Here is a 10,088-nt window from a genome sequence, read left to right as displayed (position 1 = left end):
GTGTCCCACTTGTTGTTGATTCTTCACAAAAAATACAGTTTTATATCTTTATGTTTGAAGCCTGAAATGTGGCAAAAGGTCGCAAAGTTCAAGGGGGCCGAATACTTTCGCAAGGCACTGTATGTTCCCTCAGTTCTACCCCATTTTGAACAGATGCTTTCATCCATGACCAGGCCATGTTTTGGCAGTTTTGCTGCACTAGGCAAGACAATTGCAGACATTCTCCAATCCGGCAAAAGAATAGGCCTAAACACTGTACAGTGTCGGCCTATAATGCCATTTTATAACTAGGCCTAACGTAAGATATCCTACCATTTTTAAAACATGCAGTTGCGTTGGATTTATTAACCTAGTCCTGATTCCTGACAAAAGCTTATAGGGACTTGTCCTTTAAGATATGAACATCAGTTATCCATCAGCTACCCAAGTTTATTACAGGCTTTTTGCAAATAGATCAATCTTGATGTAACGGCCTACGTCTTCACAGCAGTACAAAGCTGAAATCACTTATTATCAGTACATTTTATTCCACCTTGTGAAACCAGGGGTCTAGTGGAGGGTAAATGTGAATAGAATTTAAAAAAGGCCTGTTATGAGAGAGAAAGAGAGATGGTGAGAGTAGCTGAGTGCCTATAGTAAGAGATGGCTGTTACTATCACTAGGCTGTTTGGTCTGTGTGCAGGTAGTGAACCTGATTGCTGAGAGGTTAGGTTGCTAGTTAGAGTCTTAACCTGCCATAAGCTACTTTTGTGTCAGCAAGTCTACAGACCATTCAAGTAGCTGCACTGAACACGTCACTGATACCTGACTGTGTAAGCTACAAACCCAAATAACACCAAGGAAATGTAGGTGACTGTCACGGTTTTCGTCCTCCTCTTCTGAGAAGGAGTAGGAAGGATCGGACCAATACGCAGCGTGGTAAGTGTTTGTCATATTTTTAATCAAAACTGAACACTACACAAACTGAAAACGAAACAGTTCTGTGTGGAAAACACAGACACAGAAAACAATCACCCACAACCAAAATGGGGAAAACAGGCTACCTAAGTATGATTCTCAATCAGAGACAACGATCGACAGCTGCCTCTGATTGAGAACCATACCAGGCCAAACATAAAAAAAAAAACATAGACTACCCACCCCAACTCACGCCCTGACCAAACTAACACAAAGACATAATAAAGGAACTAAGGTCAGAACGTGACAGTACCCCCCCCCCCCCCCCCCCCCCCTAAAGGTGCGGACTCCGGCCGCAAAACCTGAACCTATAGGGGAGGGTCTGGATGGGCGTCTGTCCACGGTGGCGGCTCTGGCGCGGGACGTGGACCCCACTCCACCATAGTCTTGGTCCACTTAAGTGGCGCCTTTGGAGCGGCGACCCTCGCCACCGCCCTCGGACTGGGGACCCTTGCAGCGGGCCCCTAATAGATGGGAGACTCTGGCAGCTCTGGACAGGCGGGAGACTCTGGCAGCGCCGTAGTGAAGGGCGACTCCGGAAGCGCCGCAGTGAAGGGAGACTCCGGCAGCTCAGGACAGACGGGCGGCTCCGGCAGCTCCTGACTGACGGGCGGCTCCGGCAGCTTCTGACTGACGGGCGGCTCCGGCAGCTACTGACTGACGGGCGGTTCCAGCAGCTCAGGACAGACGGGCGGCTCCGGCAGCTCAGGACAGACGAGCGGCTCCGGCAGCTCAGGACAGACGGGCGACTCCGGCAGATCTGGACAGAAGGGCGGCTCCGGCAGCTCAGGACAGACGGGCGGCTCCGGCAGCTCACGACAGACGGGCGACTCCGGCAGCTCAGGACAGACCGGCGACTCTGGAAGCGCTGGACAGACAGGCGACTCTGGAAGCGCTGGACAGGAGGGAGACTCTGGAAGCGCTGGACAGGAGGGAGACTCTGGAAGCGCTGGACAGGAGGGAGCACCTGGAGGGAGGAGACGGAAAGACAGCCTGGTGCGTGGGGCTGCCACCGGAGACCTGGTGCGTGGAGGAGGCACCGAATGGACCGGACCGCAATGGAGATCTTGAGCACCGAGCCTGCACAAACTGTCCTGGCTGGATACTCCTCGTAGCCCAGCAAGAGCGGTGGGTTGGAATAGACCGCACTGGGCTGTGCTGGCGAACCGGGGACACCTTGCGTAGAGCTGGTGCCATATAACCCGGGCCGAGGAGACGCACTGATTGAGAACCATACCAGGCCAAACAGAGAAATACAACATAGAAAAAATGACATAGACTACCCACCCCAACTCACGCCCTGACCAAACTAACACAAAGACATAGTAAAGGAACTAAGGTCAGAACTTGACAGGGACAGTAATAATATTGCACACATATTCAGAAATCTTCAAGTTTTTATACTACTTCTATATTGCATGATATTTTTTTTTTATCCATTAATTTCCCTGTAATCTGCTGAGATTTTGATAGTTTTCAGGTTTTGAAGGGAGTTTTCACTGGATTTACTAGAAATGTGAAATTGACCTGGCAAGCCTGTCTCTGCCTGAGCATGATCACAACAAAAGTAGCTGTGCAGCACGTTTTTTAAGGAAGAGGAGGATAGTTGCAGACGTTCGCATTCATGCAAGAAGGTAAGCTATTAACTAAACTGTTAACCAATATATTAACTAAAATGGTATGTGGTGTATTGGCAAGCAATGCATGTTCCCATTGTCTTTATTTCTAATTTCTGTTAGCTCATGTATGTCTTTCGGTGGAATCCAACATGCATTGACAATGTCCGAAAGCTGCATTGTATCAGATATACTTCATCATGAGATTGAAATTGGTAGGCTCATCCAAACAATTCATTAATGTGCAATTGTTACTTTGCATGTTTTTACCTTATACTTATTTACTGCTTGCTAATGATTAGCGTGCTAGCTAGCGGTTAGCGTGCTAGCTAACGGTAATTGTGCTAGTTTAGCATTATTGGTCAAAATGTCTTTGATTCAGAATAAATAATTGTGGTTAACCCAATGTTACATGCATTGGAAAATAATATATATAATAATAATATTGCCAGTGAATTCAATAACTTGAATTGGTTTACAAGCTAGCTAGAAAAGCCAGTTCCTTTTCATCTGTTTTGTCAAGTCATAAGCATGCATGTGTGCTGAAATATTTAAATAAATCCCCTCATTTAATTATTTTATTGAAGTTTTGGCAGTTTTTTTATCACCCTTTCTTACCCAAAGAGAAATAAGTTACTAGTTATTTTGGCTTTGCACGTAAAAGAGTGAAACACCACAACAGGAATAAGGATTCTGGAAAGTGTCAAATTTGGTAGAACTGCCAATTCACATGCCTTCCTTTAGCCATATCACTCATACTGTTTCTTGTTTAGTTCATCCATAAAAGCAGATGTGCTTTAGTTGCATCCAGGAACTTGTATAATGTGCTTATGTTATGCTTATACTTGCTTTTTTCCCCCAGCTCATCCCCTTTGTTGTGTGCCGAGCAATCTTGTCATTCTTTTAAGTGTCAACCATTCTTTTAGAAACTTGTCTTCCTTTACTCAGGCACTGCAGAGTCTAAGAAGACGCATGGAAACTCTATAAGAAACATAATTCAATTTGTAGGCCAGATTTGAAAAGGAAATAATAAATCCTGAAGCTCAGGTTTGTCAGTTGTTTAGAATGAGGATACTGGGGATTGTTGAATCATATTCCATTGCCTAAGTGGCACATGACTAATTTAATATTATTGTATCCTTAGATGTCAGACACCGAGGCTGCCAGTACCGTATACATAAGTTAGTGTCATTCAACACCCGCACATACTGTAAGTTCTTGTGAATCTGCTTTGTAAATCAAAGACAGGCAAGTCTGCACTTTCATCCCAAATGATTTGTATTATAACAAAATGTAAAGTAGAGGAGCACAGATCCATAACTAATCAAAATGTCCAAATACTTTGTGTTATCTCTCTAGTTATCTAAGATGCTTTTTTCTGCAATACAGTTGGATACAAGACTGATGACTCAATAACTAGTATTGACAACAGTGAAGATGTTATGTCTCAGGGCCATCAGGTTCATCAGAGGAAGGCAATTTCTCTGAAAAAAATCTGACCGGTATGCCTATACCTTACATACACATGGACCTATTCTTATCTGATATGTCAGTGCATTTTCACTCTGTAGTCAAATCAAATGTTATTGGTCACATGCACATGGTTAGCAGATGTTTATACGAGTGTAGCGAAATGCTTGTGTTTCTATTTCTGATTTTGCAGTAATATCTTACAAGTAATCTAACAATTTCACAACAACTACCTTATCTCTTCAACTGATCACTGCTCACACCTGCCCGCCAGCCCAGCATCACTACTCTGGATGGTTCTGACTTAGCATATGTGGACAACTACAAATACCTAGCTGTCTGGTTAGACTGTAAACTCTCCTTCCAGACTCACATTAAGCATCTCCAATCCAAAATGAAATCTAGAATCAGCTTCCTATTTCGCAGCAAAGCATCCATCACTCATGCTGCCAAACGTACTCATGCTGCCAAATGATCCTTGACTTCGGCGATGTCATTTACAAAATAGCCTCCAACACTCTACTCAGCAAATTGGATGCAGTCTATCACAGTGCCATCTGTTTTGTCACCAAAGCCCCATATACTACCCACCATTGCGACCTGTATGCTCTCGAAGGCTGGCCCTCGCTTCATATTCGTCGCCAAACCCACTGGCTCCAGGTCATCTATAAGTCTTTGCTAGATAAAGCCCCGCCTTACCGCTCACTGGTCACCATAGCAGCACCCACCCGTAGCACGCACTCCAGCAGGTATATTTCACTGGTCACCCCCTTAGCCAATTCCTCCTTCGGCCACCTTTCCTTCCAGTTCTCTGCTGCCGATGACTGGAACGAACTGCAAAAATCACTGAAGCTGGGGACTCATATCTCCCTCACTAGCTTTAAGCACCAGCTGTCCGAGCAGCTCATAGATCACTGCACCTGTACATAGCCCTCCTGTAATCAGCCCATCCAACTACCTCATCCCCATATTGTTATCTATTTTATTTATTTTACTCCTTTGCACCCCAGTATCTCTACTTGTACACTCATCTTCTGCACATCTATCACTCCAGTGTTTAATTGCTATATTGTAATTATTTCGCCACTATGGCCTATTTATTGCCGTACCTCCGTTATCCTACCTCATTTGCACACATTATATAGACGTTTTCTATTGTATTATTGACTGCATGTTTGTTTATTCCATGTGTAACTCTGTGTTGTTGTTTGTGTTGCACTGCTTTGCTTTATCTTGGCCAGGATGCAGTTGTAATTGAGAACATTTTCACTCTGTAGTGTCAACTTATGGCCGTACTGTGCTGGTCCAGATCAATCCTGTCTTTATCAGTTAGTGTATTTCCAACCATGCCAGCACAGAACGGTTCGGTTTGGATTGGACACAAGTCAGCCTACCTGGTTAAATAAAGGTGAAATAAAAAAATAAAAAATACACACAAGTGTAAAGGAATGAATAAGAATATGTACATGTAAGTATATGGATGAGGGAGATACAGTAGATGGTATAGAGTACAGTATATACATATGCGATGAGTAATGTAGGGTATGTAAACAGTTTAGTAAGTGGCATTGTTAAAAGTGACTAGTGATACATTTATTACATCCAATTTTTTATTATTAAAGTGGCTAGAGATTTGAGTCAGTATGTAAGCAGCAGCCACTCAATGTTAGTGATGGCTGTTTAACAGTCTGATGGCCTTGAGATAGAAGCTTTTTTTTCAGTCGTTTAGCTCAGTTACATTAGCTTTCTTGGGAACAGGAACAATGGTGGCACTCTTGGAGCATGTGGGTACAGCAGACTTGGATAGGGATTGATTGAATATGTCCGTAAACACACCAGCCAGCTGGTCTGCGCATGCTCTGAGGACACGGCTAGGGATGCTGTCTGGACCGGCAGCCTTGCGAGGGTTAACTAGTTTGAATGTTTTACTCACGTTGGCTGCGGTGAAAAAGAGCCCGCAGGTTTTGGTTTGGTCAGTGTATTGTCCTCAAAGCGAGCAAAGAAGTTGTTTGAGTTTGTCTGGGAGCAAGACGTCAGTGTCCACGACGGTGCTGGTTTTCTTTTTATAATCCGTGATTGACTGTAGACCCTGCCACATACAGTGGGGAGAACAAGTATTTGATACACTGCCGATTTTATAAAATGCAAATTAATTACTTAAAAATCATACAATGTGATTTTCTGGATTTTTGTTTTAGATTCCGTCTCTCACAGTTGAAGTGTACCTATGATAAAAAATTATGGACCTCTACATGCTTTGTAAGTAGGAAAACCTGCAAAATCGGCAGTGTATCAAATACTTGTTCTCCCCACTGTAGGTCTCATGTCTGAGCCGTTGAATTGCGACTCTACTTTGTCTCTATACTGATGCTTAGCTTGTTTGATTGCCTTGCGGAGGGAGTAGCTACACTGTTTGTATTCGGTCATGTTTCCGGTTGCCTTGCCATGATTAAAAGCAGTGGTTTGCGTTTTCAGTTTTGTGCGAATGTTGCCATCAATCCACGGTTTCTGGTTGGGAAAGGTTTTAATAGTCACCGTGGGTACAACATCACCGATGCACTTGCTAATAAACTCGCTCACCGAATCAGCGTATACATCAATGTTGTTGTCTGAGGCTATCCGGAACATATCCCAGTCCACGTGATCGAAGCAATCTTGAAGTGTGGAATCAGATTGGTCGGACCAGCATTGAACAGACCTGAGCACGGGCGTTTCCTGTTTTAGTTTCTGTCTATAGGCTGGGAGCAACAAAATCGAGTCGTGGTCAGATTTGCGACTCGTTAATCATAAGACATACACCCCCGCCCTTCTTCTTTCCAGAGAGATGTTTGTTTCTGTCAGCGCGATGCGTGAAGAAACCGGGTGGCAGTACCGAGTCTGATAACGTATCCCGAGTGAGCCATGTTTCCGTGAAACAGAGAATGTTACAATCTGATGTCTCTCTGGAATGCAACCCTTGCTTGAATTTCGTCTACCTTGTGGTCAAGAGACTGGACATTGTCGAGTAGTATACTCGAGAGTGGTGAGCGATGTGCCCGTCTACGGAGCCTGACCAAAAGACCGCTCCGCCTTCCTCTTCTGGGGCGCAATTGTTTTTGGTCGCCTTCAGGAATCCGATCCATTGTCCTGGGTGGTGGTCCAAACAGAGGATCCACTTTGGGAAAGCCATATTCCTGGTCGTAATGTTGGTATGTTGACGTTGCTCTTATATCCAATAGTTCCTCCCGGCTGTATGTAATAAGACTTACGATTTCCTGGGGAACAGTGTTAGAAATAATACATAAAAAAAAAAAATTCTGCATAGTTTCCTAAGAACGCGAATCGAGGCGACCATCTCTGTCAGTTAGTGTATTTCCAACCATGCCAGCACAGAACGGTTCCGTTTGGATTGTACAGTGGTGTGAAAAAGGTTAGGATCCACCCTGATGGAGTCTGCCTTCATTTCAGCATGGTATTGTGCGTTCCCCTCTCACTACATGGTTGTAGGGTTTGTGTGGCTGTAGCCGTCCCTCTCATACCATATTCAATAGGCTTGAATGGCACAGCTGTTATAAACCTGCATTTTGAGTTGCTCCAACAGTTATCGCTTATGGATTGGTTCATAGGTTGGATTGGGTGAAACTGACATGATTCCCACTGATGTTTTCCAGGAGAGATGTCGGCGATTCGGGCCAATGACCAAGGGAAAGCTGGGACAAAAGAGAGGTTCACACGGTAAACATTTTTACTACTGTCTTCAGTCAGTGCATTTTCACTCTGGCAAAACATGCTGACTCTAATTTGTTGTGCATTGATTTAACTTGCTGCAATTTGATTTTGTTTTTTGTCTTTTACAAACTATTATGTCTGAAGAAATGGATGCTGCGGCCACTGATTGCGCATCAGAGAATGACTCTGAGAGGAGTCATCTGAAGAATCCTATGAAGAAAATCTGACCGGTATGCCTATACCTTACATACACATGGACCTATTCTTAATTACAATGTCCTTTTCAACATGTTTTCCAGGAGAGATGTCAGCGATTCGGGCCAAACAACCAATGACCAAGGGAAGACTGGGACAAAAGAGAGGCTCACACGGCAAGCATGTTTCCTACTGCCTTCAGGCAGTGCATTTTCACTCTGTAGTGTCAACTTATGGGCCGTACTGTGCTGGTCCAGATAAATCCTGTCTTTATCAGTTAGTGTATTTCCAACCATGCCAGCACAGAACGGTTCGGTTTGGATTGGACACAAGTCAAGACGTTAGATCTGGAACTAGTGTGTCAGGATAGATGATAACACAGAAGGATTACTACGCTTTACATTTTTTCTCTTGAGGGAGGGAACTTGATATAATAGGTATTGCTTTTATTAGAAGGTTTACATTGCAAACAGATTGTTGGGCTTAGATTCCATACAGATTGAGTCTGCCTTGATGTCAGCATTGCACATTCTCCTCTCACATCCTTATCTATGTAGTTATTTAGTTGGGATTGTTAGTTTAATTTCAACACAGTCTCTGCAGATACAGCTGTAACCTTGTAGAGTTAATACAGAGAGATGTTCAAGTACTGTATTGTAGTCAACCTTTATTTAATGTAGTCATTCATAATGCCATCTCTATACAAAGGTGACAAAGGAACAAAAAGGTATTGGTCGACAATAGAGGTGGATGCAGTTGAAGATTCCTTGATGAACTTTATCCGAATGGGGAAAAATGCCTGGAAAACAAGACTGTGAGAAATGCATTGCTGCTTCTCCCCAAGCGCTTTTAAACAGGGACTGGAGAGCAGTACAGTTCTATAGACACAACAGAATAGTTGCAGATCAGAGAAAATAAGTGTATGAGATGCTTCTGGCTATCTCATAGGCAGATGACAAATGTCGTCTATCTCACTGTTCAGGGGAAGTTTTTCCTGGTGGATGGTTCACGAGGTGAGATCTTGCATGGAGCCCCAGATCGAGGGTGATTGACCGTCATCTTGAACTTCTTCCATTTTCTTTTAATTGCGCCAACAGTTGTTGCCTTCTCACCAAGCTGATTGCATATTGTCCTGTAGCCTATCCCAGCCTTGTGCAGGTCTACAATTTTATCCCTGATGTCCTTACACAGCTCTCTAGTCTTGGCCATTGTGGAGAGGTTGGAGTCTGTTTGATTGAGTGTGTGGATAGGTGTCTTTTATACAGGTAACGAGTTCAAACAGGTGCAGTTAATACAGGTAATGAGTGGAGAACAGGAGGGCTTCTTAAAGAAAAACTAACAGGTCTGTGAGAGCCGGAATTCTTACTGGATATATTGAATCCATTACTAAAATGGTTGTTCCAGTTTAAATACTTTAATGAAGAACTACACTAAAGCCGTTGAGTTGCCTTCCGTGTTGCTTCATTCTGGCATTCTACATGGATATTTTCAGTCATAAAATAGAAATAATGTGTCAAATATAGAGATTTTAAAATGGTTAATTATTTTATGCTTTCATTAGGTACAACTTAGGCAGTTGGATAGCTTTTATAGATTTCATAGGAGACATTCTCTCGATGGCTGATGGCAATGCATTGAGTGGCTGCTGCCAACATACAGACTCAATCTCTAGCCACTTTAATAATGAATTATTCGATGTAATAAATGTATCACTAGTCATTTAAACTGTGCCACTTTATATAATGTTTACATACCCTACATTTCTGTCATTTAAATAGTTGAGGCTGTGTGTTAGTTTAGATGGTGTTCAAGGTACAAAGTGTTCAACCTCCTTTCTTACAGAACTTTAGTGCCCCCCTGTGGAATATCACGCATCGTTACATGGGGATCAACATTTGTTTTTGAGGGTTGAAAAAAACAAACATGGATAATGTTAGAATAAAATCATGCTGAGGAAGTTTTATTCAAAAGACGAAGGATGAGACATGACGTGTCGTACAGTGTCAGGCTTCAGATCAAAAGAAAAACAATACAGTCTCTTCCTCGCAGTCCAACCAACGGTATTTTAAACGAAGCACAGTTGGAAGGCTAAGCAAATGTCATTCATATTTCACAAATGTAAGGCAACACTACATATATTCC

The 10,088-nt window shown here is 43.2% G+C and overlaps 1 long non-coding RNA gene across 1 annotated transcript; it reads left to right on the top strand.

Moving 5' to 3' along the window:
- The first annotated feature begins 2,500 nt into the window (after positions 1 to 2,500).
- LOC118964701 (uncharacterized) lies at positions 2,501 to 9,671 on the top strand. The gene is made up of 4 exons (XR_005051924.2): positions 2,501 to 2,591; positions 7,694 to 7,757; positions 7,896 to 7,981; positions 8,051 to 9,671. It is a non-coding gene; the product is annotated as an uncharacterized LOC118964701 (long non-coding RNA).
- The last annotated feature ends 417 nt before the right edge of the window (positions 9,672 to 10,088 follow it).

This window comes from Oncorhynchus mykiss, chromosome 1 (assembly GCF_057628025.1).
Source record: "Oncorhynchus mykiss isolate SJ-2025 chromosome 1, ASM5762802v1, whole genome shotgun sequence".
In the NCBI taxonomy this organism is placed as follows: Eukaryota; Metazoa; Chordata; class Actinopteri; order Salmoniformes; family Salmonidae; genus Oncorhynchus; species Oncorhynchus mykiss.
The sequence above is the reverse complement of the archived record's forward strand: the minus strand, read 5'-3'. Positions and strand labels throughout refer to the sequence as shown.